Below are 13,471 nucleotides of genomic sequence, written 5' to 3'. Positions count from 1 at the left end.
ACTGGAGTGTTTGGGGTCATTGTCTTGTTGGAACACCCATTTCAAGGGCATTTCCTCTTCAGCATAAGGCAGCATGACCTCTTCAAGTATTCTGATGTATCCAAACTGATCCATGATCCCTGGTATGCGATAAATAGGCCCAACACCGTAGTATGAGAAACATCCCCATATCATGATGCTTGCGCCACCATGCTTCACTGTCTTCACAGAGTACTGTGGCTTGAATTCAGTGTTTGGGGGTCGTCTGACAAACTGTCTCTGACCACTAGACCCAAAAAGAACAATTTTACTTTCATCAGTCCACAAAATGTTGCGCCATTTCTCTTTAGGCTAGTCAATGTGCTCTTTGGTAAATTGTAACCTCTTCAGCACGTGTCTTTTTTTCAACAGTGGGACTTTGCGGGGGTTTCTTGCAGATAGCTTGGCTTCACATAGGCGTCTTCTAATTGTAACAGTACTCACAGGTAACTTTAGACCTTCTTTCATCTTCCTTGAGCTGATTGTTGGCTGAGTCCTTGCCATTTTGGCTATTCTTCTATCCATTCGAATGGTAGTTTTTTGCTTTCTTCCACATCTTTCTGGTTTTGGTTGCCATTTTAAAACATTTGCGATCATTTTAGCTGAGCAGCCTATCATTTTCTGCACTTCTTTATATGTTTTCCCTTCTCCAATCAACTTTTTAATCAAGGTAAGCTGTTCTTCTGAACAATGTCTGGAACAACCAATTTCCCTCAGAATTTCAGAGAGAAATGCACTGTAACCAGCATGTACAGCATTTGCTGCCTTCCTTCCTTAACTAAGGGCAATAATTGCCACCTATTTTGCAAAGAATAAATGACCTCACTAATTGAACTCCACACTGCTATTATTTTGAACATGCCCCTTTCAAATAGTGATTTAATTACTCAAAATCAGCAGCATGCATGTCATGACTGTTGGGTCTGTTGGATTTCTATTGCTCTACTACAACTGCTAGTAAATTATTTGCCATGTAGAAATATCATTTCTACCAAAAACAGTGATTGATCAGGTTATTGATATCTGACTGCTATTATTTTGAACACAACTGTACATCCGTACACTCGCTGTAGTGATAATCCAAGAGATTTAGTTATATTTTTTGCCACATTCCATAATAACGGTACTGAATTCTGAAAAGCTCACAAGCTGAAGATTGGTTGCTCTAGTAATACGACTATCTCTTTGGATAGACATACTCCAAGTTCCACTTTAAATGGCTTTGCCATAAAGTTTACATTCTCTGAAGCAGCATCCTTTAAATTATTAAAGAGAGCTTATCAGTAGCTACTGGTCGGGAAAAGCAGGACAAACATTCCTGTTGCAGAGCTTTTATTATCAGGAGTAGTGAGAATATGAACTTTTATTCTAGCAGATTCTGCTCCTGCAAGTTCACTGGAGGTAGTGCTTCGTTGTGAAATGCTGTCTGCATTAAGCTTTACAGTCCTTGAAACCTCTGAGTGACAGCTATAGCATCCCACCAGGAGACCACTACAGCTGGCAGTCATAGCAGTGGGAAGGCACTGTGAAGAAGCTCAATGAAGAGAGCACTACAATAAAGCTCCACCCTGGCCACCACTAAATGTTTTTAGGTCTCAGATGACTCTTTTAAAACCTATGAACATTGCATTGGATGTTTGTGTATTATTGAGCAGAGTTATAAGGTGCTCCATGCTAGGTCCATAGCAGTGGCGTACATAGAGAAGTAAGGGCCCCATAGCAAGGATCAAACCAGGCCCCCCAAACAGGACAGAAGGGTTTCTGCCTAAACCCTTTTAAATGACCCTTGGGCCATTTTTCCACTGCCTAAATTTGCTAAAAGTTGTTCCTTTAGATTTAGAGCAGCGGTTCTCAACCTAGGGGTCGCGACCCCTTTGGGGGTCGATCGGCCCTTTCCGGGGGGTCGCCTGAGGCTTCCTATTGTGGGTCGCCTGCACAACGGCAGCGGCCCCTTATCCTCGCGCACAGGAAGTGATGTCCTATCACTGCCTGTGCTTGAAGGAGCCTGACGTCTGGTCGGACCGCCTGTCTGCTGAGGTCCGAGTTTTTTCGTTAATGACACCGCCGCTGAGCACCACTGCCACCAATGATTTAATTGAGCCTGGCTAATTTTATTTTAATTATTTGGCTGAGCAAGGCTTAATTTATTTGGGGGGACATGAAGCACCGCTGATTTATTTATTTGGGGGACCCTGAGCACTTCTGATTTATTTATTTGGGGGACCCTGAGCACCATTGATTTATTTATTTGGGGGACCCTGAGCACCATTGATTTATTTATTTGGGGGAAACCTGATGCACCACTGATTTATTTATTTGGGGGTACCCTGAGCACCGCTGATTTATTTATTTGGGGGAGACATGAAGCCCCGCTGATTTATTTATTTGGGGGACCCTGAGCACTTCTGATTTATTTATTTGGGGGGACTTGAAGCACCACTGATTTATTTATTTGAGGGGTACCCTGAGCACCACTGATTTTTTTTAATTTTTTTTGGGGGGGTACTGTGAGCACCACTGAGTTATTTATTTGAGGGGTACTGTGCGAAACCACTGATTTATTTTTTTAGGGGGTATTTGTTGTTTATTATTTATTTGAAAGTTATTTATTTGGTTTACAAATATTTTGTATTTATGCTAAAGTTCTGTGGTTATGAATGAATACTTGTGTATTTGAATTAACATTTGGTGTATTGGTGTCTGTGCGTGTTTTTGGTGGGTCTTCATAACAGTAGCAAAATTAGTTATGACGTAGCAAGGAAAAAAATGTAATGGTTGGGGGTCACCACAACATGAGGAACTGTATTAAGGGGTCACGGCTTTAGAAAGGTTGAGAACCACTGATTTAGAGGGTAGAGTCCTGACCAAGTTTTCACCTCCAGTAGAAGAGGAGATAATCCCAACTAAGACTATGCCACCTCTTGGCCTGGGCCCCATAGCAGTTGCATAGTCTGCCGCTATGGTAGTTACACCCTGGTCCACAGTCTGTTCACAGTGGGACACCAGTATACACTCAAGGTTAAAGTTCATTTAAATGGCCATATAATGGATACAAGCTTGTGTTGGCATGAGATCCCTTTCTATAGGATTTTATGAAAGTCTTTCTGAAAGCTTGCCTTTGGCCTTCGTTATCTAACAGGATGGTGGCTGATGGCTCTAAATGTATGGTCATGTGCATTGAGCACACAAATCCCATGTCAGTAAACATCAGTTTGCTGACAGTTTGGAGATTTTTTTCTATACTATGCAAGGTCAGCACAACACAGGGGGGTAGCTATAGGGGAAGCAGCTGCTTTGGGGCCCGAACTCAGAAGGGGCCCACTCAGGAGGGGGACCCCCTCAATGGTATTATACAATACCATTATGTACAGTGACAGTATATACAGTGACTAGAGATGAGCGAATTTCATATTTTGAAATTCGTTCACGCTTCGTTTACTGGTAACCGATTATTGTTAGGTTTTTGCTATTAACAGTGTTGTGGGTGATTACAGTATGTTGTGTAGTACAAAGTTGATGCTAATTGCTTCTTCTCTGTTTTGTAATGAAGATGCACAGATAACAGCACAAATGGATTACATGGATAACTCTATCCACTTTGTTCTAATATGAAGCAATAATTCAGATGATGTATATAGGGAGCAGGCTTTCCAGCAGCAGATGAGATAAGCACAATTCCAATTTCTTACTGGCATATTATCTTCAAGCGGCCAGGACTTGTGCAATTAAGTGAATACTAAGTGAAATGAATGTGCATGCCATGCTTTAATAAGGTTCGGTATTCATGTGCCTCATCAAATACTTCACGTGGCGGATAGCAAATTCAGGCCAGATTCATTTCTTTTTGTTCCTATGAAAGTTTAGGTTGGCCTTCTTTGTGAAGACAGTGACATAGGTATTACTGGTAGCAGCAGCCCCCTTTTTCAGCCAGAGTCCCAGTGGTTCTCTAATGTCCCATTTTAAAGGCTAAAATAAATGATTCTTCATGGTTTTGATAATTTTAGAGCTAGGAAATGTTTAAGAAGCCCTTGTTTAGGACCCTTTTACTGTACATGAACTATCAATGATCTTTCCCGATAATTGCCCACTGTAAAGCTGTCACCAATCACCTGACAAACAAACAAACCCTCCATTTGTTGGCTGATTGCATCTTTCATGTTCCACCTAAAATTGGCATTTGTTGGCAGCACATCAATCTGTGTAATTGGCAATAATAGCAACAATATGCAGAGTGAATAGGGGACAATATAATATATAATTTGTCCAACTTTAACTTAGCATCCGGCCATTTGAAAGGAGATTAAACCCCATCCTGACATCCGCTGTACATGTATGGCGGATATCGAGTATTTAAAGGGGTTATCTGAGCCTGGAAATGCCCCCCCCCCCATATGCCCGTGCCCCTCACACTGATTCTAATTACCTGGCTCCCCGCATCACTCCTGGTCCCTGCATGGCCGCCTCTGCTTCTCTCCGTGCCTGGATGAAAACATCCGGTGTCGGGGGGGAAGGGAGGGCAGCCAATGGCGGGTGGTGACCGGGAAGAGCCTCCCTAGTATCACGGGTGAGGCTAGGGAGGCTCCTCACCACCTGCCATTGGGGGGAAAGGGGGTAGCCAATGGCATATACTGCAGACTGCTAGCAATTTATTCATAACTTCTAGTAGTAATAATAAAGGAATGGCACAAAATACATACATAAGAATAGATTTGGTTATTACATGAGAGATGTATGAAGCTATGAAATGTGGTGACAGGTCCTCTTTAAATGAGCACTGATCGACTTGTTTATTGATTGTTATTGGTCCGCTAGTTATATACAGAATTTGCGCCATTTTTTTTGCAAATGAAAAAAATAATAATAATATAGATAATGTAGCTTAATAGATACTGGGCCAGATTAACTATTGATGACACAATTTGCACCAAAAACCTGGTGCATTTATCAAGATTTTAGACAATGCCTCACCTGACAAGGGGTGTGGCTTTGCAGGAAAGGGGTGTGGCTTAAATGCAATGCAATGTGTCAAAAAAATTCATCAAAATATTGGCACATTTTGGGAGTAAGCAGCAAATAGGTGGTGTCAAGTTAGACTACACAGTCTGTAGGTTGCCAGATTTATCATCCAGCATCAGCCACTTTGAGGTGGTTGACAGCTAAGGCCACGTTCACACGGTCAGTATTTGGTCAGTATTTGGTCAGTATTTTGCATCAGTATTTATAAGACAAAGCCAGGAGTGGGTCCAAAAACACAGAAGAGGTGCAGATTTGTCCATTGTACTTTCTCACTGTAGGTTCCACTCCTGATTTTGCCTCACAAATATTGATACTCAATACTGACCAAATACAGACGTAGTGAAAGTGGCCTTACGGTCTGAGTGTCCTACTGTTAACCTTAGTAAATGTGCTCCATTGTATGTAGACTTTGTGTATCAGCATATATCTAATCAGTACAGTTAAGTAGATATATTTCTGCATTTCAGATGATGCTTCTATTTAATGGCGTATTACAGTTTTATTCTATTTTGAATGCAAATGCAAGAGCTTTAATTATCAAGATCTCAGTCATAGAAACCTATACTTAATAGCATGTGGGTTGTGACAGTTCACAATCAACCCACCTCGGGCTGCAAGGAATTCTCACTGTGGTACTTGTAGGTGGCGGGAACACTTGCCGTGTACAATGTTCTTGTTAAATCACTTAACACCCACAGTTAGCTGCTCATTGTGTACACATTAAGTGCAGTGTAGGCTTATGCCAAAAACATCAAAGGGGTCATGCCATGATTGATGTAATAAATCAGACATCGTATAGCACATGACAATCTCTAACAGAGCTAGGACCAGCCCTGTACCTCACATGGATCCAGAGATCTCCACCACATTCATTGCTCCAGTTGCTCTGCTAGATTATATATAATTTCATGAGGCTCCATGTGGTATGGGGGTCCCCATTCTCATGATCAGTGGGGGGGCCTACTGTTGGGACAGATACTCCGTAGCAATGTTCAGTTAGAACTTTGCTAAGAAGGCTCTTAATACTGTTTTCTAGTACAAAGAAGTGGAAGCTATTGCCCTAATGAAGTATATTAATGCTTAACATCCCTGTCCTTACACTATATTAAAAATAAACTGAGATGACAGTTACACTTTAAAGGTCCTATTACGCAGACCGATGTTACTGGCAATTATTGGGAACAAACCAAAAATTCCCAATAATTGCTGATCATGAATGAAGATGCAGCTACATTTACATGCAATCACCTCCACTGCACAAGCGATTGCTTGTCCCCATAGAGACTCACCATTTCTGGGCAGCAGATCCCTGTTTATACAGGACAATCTGCTGCTCAGGAGCCGTGAATTTTGGCGCTAAAAGACTGCATCACCAGCGTTCTTCGGGTCAGTGGTGGCATCTTTACACAGGCCAGTTACAAGGAACGAGCATTTCTACAAACTTTCACCTACGATATCTTCAGCCTGGCAGCTCAGGGGGCATGTCCTTTCTGCTACAGCTCTCTCCCTGTAACTGCCAAAGCTTCTAACAGAACATATGACAGGTGGCTATTGAAAATTTAAACTGAGCATGTTCAACCAGTTTAGTGAGAGGGACAAAAAATAAGGAAAAGAGCCAACAGCAGGTGGCGGTATACAGATACTTTTTATAGGATAACTCACTGGCTATACTACATTTTTAATTACATGAAATTATAAAAGTATTCAGATCCAGGTGCTGGTTTGAAAAATGTAGAATATGCTTTGTTAATTATATACACGTGTCCTAGGACTAGAAATACGCCTTTTTGTCACCTATGTCATAAAGGTTGTACTTAAAACTTCACTTTTATTAATCTACAAATGAATCTGTATATTTCAGACTGCCCGATACCCTGAAGACGCTGAACGCTCTGTGAAACATGTCGGGGGCAGCCTTTCAGCCTTTTATTTTAGAACAGATAGTAAGCGCAGTATAGACATATAGACAGTGGTAGGAAGGAGAGAATATAGAAAGTGGAAGTGCCGGTGGCGGCGCGCAGCCACCGACACTATACAGATTATGCTGGAGAAATAAAGCTGCACAGTCTAAATGTAATATAGACTATGCAGCGCTCACACTGATGATTTTAAGTTAATTTATCTCTACTGAAAACTCTTAATTTGTAGATTAATAAAAGTGACGTTTTAAGCACAACCTTATGACACAGGTGACAAAAAGGCGTATTTCTAGTCCTAGGACACGTGTATATAAATAACAGTGTTGATAAACGCCAGCACCCAGTGTCTTTAGGGTCCATTAAACCAAGTCGAAAATGCTTTAAGATTCTAAACTGAACCTGAAGCTGGCTATACACATTCAGTAGTTGTCGGCTGACATCTCTCTTTCCCGACTCCTTCCACACTCTCCCATACACAAATGTGTACGTGTATTCAGTAGGGAGAGAGAAGAAAGCCATTGCCAGACACCTCTGGTGGTGGCTTATCTCCTGGGAGAGCAAAAGGATCGGGCAAAAATATTCACATCATATGATCCTTCCCTCTCCCAACATCATCTGGCGGGGAGAGTCGGAAGCTTCCCGCACACATTAGACTATCAGCTGAAAACATCATTCTTAGGGGTTTCAGCCGACAATACGCTAATGTATATGGGGGTCTTAAGTCTATAAGTGACTGTGACAGTGCAGGCTTTTTATCAGGTGTATACTGTAATAAAAACAATGCAAAAGCTTGTGAAAAACAAGTATCAGAGTTTTTATTTTCCCCCAAAAAAGAAAATTGATAAGAGGGGTAGAAATGTCTCCTGCAGGCCCTCACTTGTAACCTCCCAATAATAAGGGGCCCACACTCATCTGTTGGCTTCCACCTGTCACTCAAGAGTCACCGTGTAGCATCAGAATGTTCACCTGTGTGCTGCACCTGCTCACCGTCATCTTCCTGCTTCAACCGCCATTGTGCTGATTCTCTGTACTCCTTACACTAGGCTCTGGGGCTTATTCACTTCCTGTCTGGATCTCTCTACCTCCGGGCACGCACATGCATCTTTGGCTCTTACAGGGCCAGTGTGCGGAACCCTAATCTGTCGCTGACCTATGGCGGACCTTCTCTGGGTATTTAGCACACCTTACCCTGTACATGAGCAATAGGTTCTTTTGCTTCCTAGTTCCTGCAAAGGTGCGCTGTTATTCCATTATGATTTTGCATTAGTCCTCTGCCTGTTTACCGGATTTACCTCTGTTGTCTGACTTGACTACTGCCTGACTCCTGTATTGACCCTTATCTGCCTGCCTTGACTTATTTCTTGCATACAGGATTGCATAAACACTGCCTGCCCTGACCTCGGCATATCCAGGACCCCGTATAACAGTTAAAGAGTAACTAAACTTTTATATTAACTTTTAATATATTGTCCCTAACCCCCTAAAAAATCTTTTTCTAATATGCTTTATTTATTACTTTTCTATTTTTACCGTAATTTTTCACCCATAAAGCGCACCATTCACTGGTGCGCTAAAAACTTAGTTCTCCCTACACCGCTGAGCTGTCAGCTGTGTACGGAGTACAGAGTACTAATTTTATTAAAGGGGCCGCAGCAGCGCAGGGAGTACAGTCAGGAGCGTTTATTGCTGCTCCTGCCCATGCTCCCTGGACTATTACTAACTGCCCTGTACCCATGTACTATGCTCAGCTAAGAGAACTGTATGTCAGGCCAGGCCAGGAGGGGCGCTTAGATAACACCTTTAGAAGTAGCCCCAAGCCAAATCTGTTCAGTGACACAGTGGGTTAATGCTTCGTGACACACTGCATTTAACTTACACAATTACTATTTTTCAGCTCTCCGAAATCACAGCAAAACTGCAGCATTTTTACAGTGATTTTGGAAAACCATAACAAGAACTGCACTGCAGTTACAGCCACAACATATGAACACATCCTAATATGTCTTCATGTAATGGGCGAAAATGTAGAAACATGGGGCCATTAATCACACAGGCTCGTATCTCTGATCCCCCTACCATGGACCCAGACGGGTTACAGATTTTGTCATCCTTATGTGTATGTTTGTAATTTATCTAATGAGGTATTAGATTATATATACAGAGTATAGGAGGTGTGCAACGGAGCTTAGCAGTCCCTAACGATTTAAATGTACCATATGGTGACCCTACAAGTAATCCTGGATGAGGAAGTGCAGATGACAGATGACAACACCGGTCACACCATGAGGGATTCTGGTGATGTTGTTCACCTCTTATTTCCCTTGTTAACATATTTGGGTGCTGGCTAGAAGGAAAAAAATAAAAAAACATTTTCATTAGGGAGAAAATCTCTCTGGAATTTGTCCTTTCATGCCAGTGTTCTACACATGTTATTTACAGGCCTCTGATTTTGGTGAACTGTCATATCAGGGGCTTGGCTTAAGGTTATGGGCCCTGGTGCAAGAGTTCAGCTTGCCCCTTCTCATCCCCCCTGCATTTCCTCAGTGCTTTGTGGCAAGGGGCAGCGGTGCACCTAGCCTCTCTGCTGCCTGAGCCAAAAATTGAAGCTGCCCCCCCATGCCAAATTATCAACCTAACCCCTTACCTTCAGCCATACTGTTAAAGACAGCCCTTGATTGGCACCAGAGACTACTGAATTGAGTGCGGTTCTCCATTCTATCACTCATACTGTTAAAGACATACTTAGAAAACATTACATACAGCGCTACAGAACATACAGGGTAATACAGCGTCACATACCTATTACATCCAGTGACATCTCCTCTGATGTACAGTAGATGTTCCCTTTTCTCATCTTCTCCTTTTAGACCAGACCGCCATGATGATTTCTTTCAGCCATTTTTGTAGTCCCCACCCCATCCTGCCACCCCCAATACTGTGCTCACTGTGGCGCCCAATACTATACTGCAGAAAAATGAAAATTCTAGCACCATACAGATAGTGCCTTCTTCAATAATTATTGCCACACAGTGCCCTAAAAAATAACTGCACCCAGCAAATAGTGTAAACATAATGTCCCCCAAAAATAATTGTGCTGATACTGTGCCAAGGTACTCCCCAACCACCCACAGTAATATTGCTCCCCAAAGTCGCAGCAATAGTAATAATTGTCTGCTAGAGTGCACTTAGTGTTAACAGTGCTCCCAATAGTAATTATGCCCCCATTGTGCCCATACTAGTAATCATGTTCCCCATAGTGCCCCAGTAGCAATAATTCTCCATAATGTGGGTCAGTAGAAAAATGCCCCCTAACGTGTGCCAGTACCAAAATACCCCTTTATAATGTGTGGCAGTACAAAATACTTCCTTATAATGTATACCAATACAAAAATACCCCCATATAACGTGTGCAAGTACAAAAATACCTCCTTATAATGTGTGCCAATACATACAGTGCCTTGCAAAAGTATTCAACCCCTTTACTTTTTTCGTATTTTGTTACATTATAGCCTTAAGTTCAATGTTTTGTTAATCTGAATTTGATGTGATGAATCAGAACACAATAGTCTAAGTCGGTGAAGTGAAATGAGAAAAATATATAAATAAAATGATTGTTTAGAAATAGAAAACAGAAAATTGGCATGTGCGTATGTAGGAAGCCCATAAAAAGCTCTGGTGCAACCAATTACCTTCACAAGTCACATAATTAGTGAAATGATGTCCACCTGTGTGCAATCTAAGTGTCACATGATCTGTCATTACATATACACACCTTTTTTGAAAGGCCCCAAATGCTGCAACACCTAAGCAAGAGACATCACTAACCAAAAACTGCCATGAAGACCAAGGAACTCTCCAAACAAGTAAGGGACAATGTTATTGAGAAGTAAAAGTCAGGGTTAGGTTATAAAAAATATCAAAATCTTGGAAACCTGCCAAGAGACGGCCACCCACCAAAACTCACGGACCAGGCAAGGAGGGCATTAATCAGAGAGGCAGCGCAAGGACCTGAGGTAACCCTGGAGGAGCTGCAGAGTTCCACAGCAGAGACTGGAGTATCTGTACACAGGACAACAATAAGCCGTAGGCTCCATAGAGTTGGTCTTTATGGCAGAGTAGCCAGAAGAAAGCCATTACTTTCAGCTAAAATCAAAAGGGCACGTTGTGAGTTTGCGAAAAGACATGTGGGAGACTCCCAAGATGTATGGAGGAAGGTGCTCTGGTCTGATGAGACTAAAATTTTACTTTTCGGCCATCAAAGGAAACGCTATGTCTGGCGCAAACCCAACACATCACATCACCCAAAGAACACCATCCCCACAGTGAAACATGGTGGTGGCAGCATCATGCTGTGGGGATGTTTTTCAACAGCTGGGACTGGAAAACTGGTCAGAGTTGAGGGAAAGATAGATGGTGCTAAATACAGGGATATTCTTGAGCAGAACCTGTACCACTCTGTGCGTGATTTGAGGCTAGGACGGAGGTTCATCTTCCAGCAGGACAATGACCCCAAACACACTGCTAAAGCAACACTTGAGTGGTTTAAGGGGAAACATGTAAATGTGTTGGAATGGCCTAGTCAAAGCCCAATCTCAATCCATTAGAAAATCTGTGGTCAGACTTAAAGATTGCTGTTCACAAGCGCAAACCATTCAACTTGAAGGAGCTGGGGCAGTTTTGCAAGGAGGAATGGGCAAAAATCCCAGTGGTAAGATGTGGCAAGCTCATAGAGACTTATCCAAACTGACTTGGAGCTGTTATTGCCCCAAAAGGTGGCTCTACAAAGTATTGACTTTAGGGGGGTGAATAGTTATGCACATTGACTTTTTCAGTTATTTTGTCCTATTTGTGGTTTGCTTCAGAATAAAAAAAACACACACATCCTCAAAGTTGTGGACATGTTCTGTAAATTAAATGATGCAAATCCTCAAACAATCCATGTTAATTCCAGGTTGTGAGACACTAAAATACAAAAAAAGTCAAGGGGGGTGAATACTTTTGCAAGGCACTGTAAATACCCCTTATGTGTGCCAGTACAAAAAATACTCTCTTATAATGTGTGCCAGTATATCTATCTATCTATCTATCTATCTATCTATCTATCTATCTATCTATCTATCTATCTATCGTCTATCTGTCCATCTGTCTGTCTATTTATTTATTTATCTATCTATCTATCTATGCATCTGTCATCTATCTCATATTTATGTATGCATATCTATTTAACTATACATTATCTATCTATCTATCTATCTATCTATCTATCTATCTATCATGTAGCACTCTTGTATCTATCTTTCTATCTATCTATAAATCTATCTATATATCTGTTTTTATATCTATGAATTTATCTGTTTATCTTTCTAGAATCTATCTGCCTGTCTCATATCTATGTCCAGGGTTGTAACTACCATAGCGGCAGACCAGGCGACTGCTATGGGGCCCAGGCCAAGAGGTGGCCCAGTCATAGTTGGGATTCTCTCCTCTTCTGCTGGAGGTGAAAGCTTGGTCAGGACTAACACCCTCTGAGGCAGTGGAAAAATGACCCAAGGGTCATTGAAAAGGGTTAGGCACAAACCTTTCTGTCCTGTGTGGGGGGTCTGCTATGGGGCCCTTACTTCTCAATGTGCGCCACTGTCTATGTCTATTTATCTATGTATCACATATCTATCCATCTACCTATCTATCTAGAATCTACCTATCTCATATCTATGTCTCTCTATGTATGTATTATCTATCTATCTATCTATCTATCTATCTATCTATCTATCTATCTATCTATCTATCTATCTATCATCTATCATCTATGTATTTATGCATGTATGTATCTCTTTCATATTTATGTATCTATTATCTATCTATCTAGAATGTATCGCTCATTTATCTATCTATCTATATCTATCTATATCTATCTATCTATCTATCTATCTATATATCTATCTATCTCCTATCTATCTATCTATCTATCTATCTATCTATCTATCTATCTATCTATCTATCTATCTATCTCATATCTATCTATCATTATCTATCTATCTATCTATCTATCTCATATCTATCTATCTATCTATCTATCTATCTATCTATCTCATATCTCTATCTATCTATATATCTATCTATTATCTATCTATCTATCTATCTCATATCTATCTATCTATCTATCTCATATCTATCTATCTATCTATCTCATATCTATCTATCTATCTATCTATCTATCTATCTATCTATCTATCTCATATCTATCTATCTATCTATCTCATATCTATCTATCTATCTATCTATCTATCTATCTATCTATCTATCTATCCATCCATCTTTTTAGCTGCCTTACACTGTCATTCTGATTGCACTCACAGTCACAGGATTCATCCAGTTAACCATTTATTCAGTGGTCATCTAAAACCCATTGTGCAGAACAGACCTAATTAGAGAAGTCCCTTTCTACAAGCTTTATGCTCAGGTTTTCCTTGCATACTGGTAGATTGTCAGGAATTAGTAGTGGTCACCAGTGGGTGCCC

The 13,471-nt window shown here is 41.1% G+C and overlaps 1 protein-coding gene across 1 annotated transcript in view; it reads left to right on the top strand.

Moving 5' to 3' along the window:
* Nucleotides 1-13,471, top strand: part of ANK2 (ankyrin 2) — a 536,395-nt gene that overhangs the window by 212,096 nt on the left and 310,828 nt on the right. The gene's annotated exons all lie outside the window — the stretch shown is intronic.

This window comes from Bufo bufo, chromosome 2 (genome assembly GCF_905171765.1).
Source record: "Bufo bufo chromosome 2, aBufBuf1.1, whole genome shotgun sequence".
Taxonomy (NCBI): Eukaryota; Metazoa; Chordata; class Amphibia; order Anura; family Bufonidae; genus Bufo; species Bufo bufo.
Note: the sequence above shows the minus strand (reverse complement) of the source record. Positions and strands in the feature narration are given on the sequence as shown.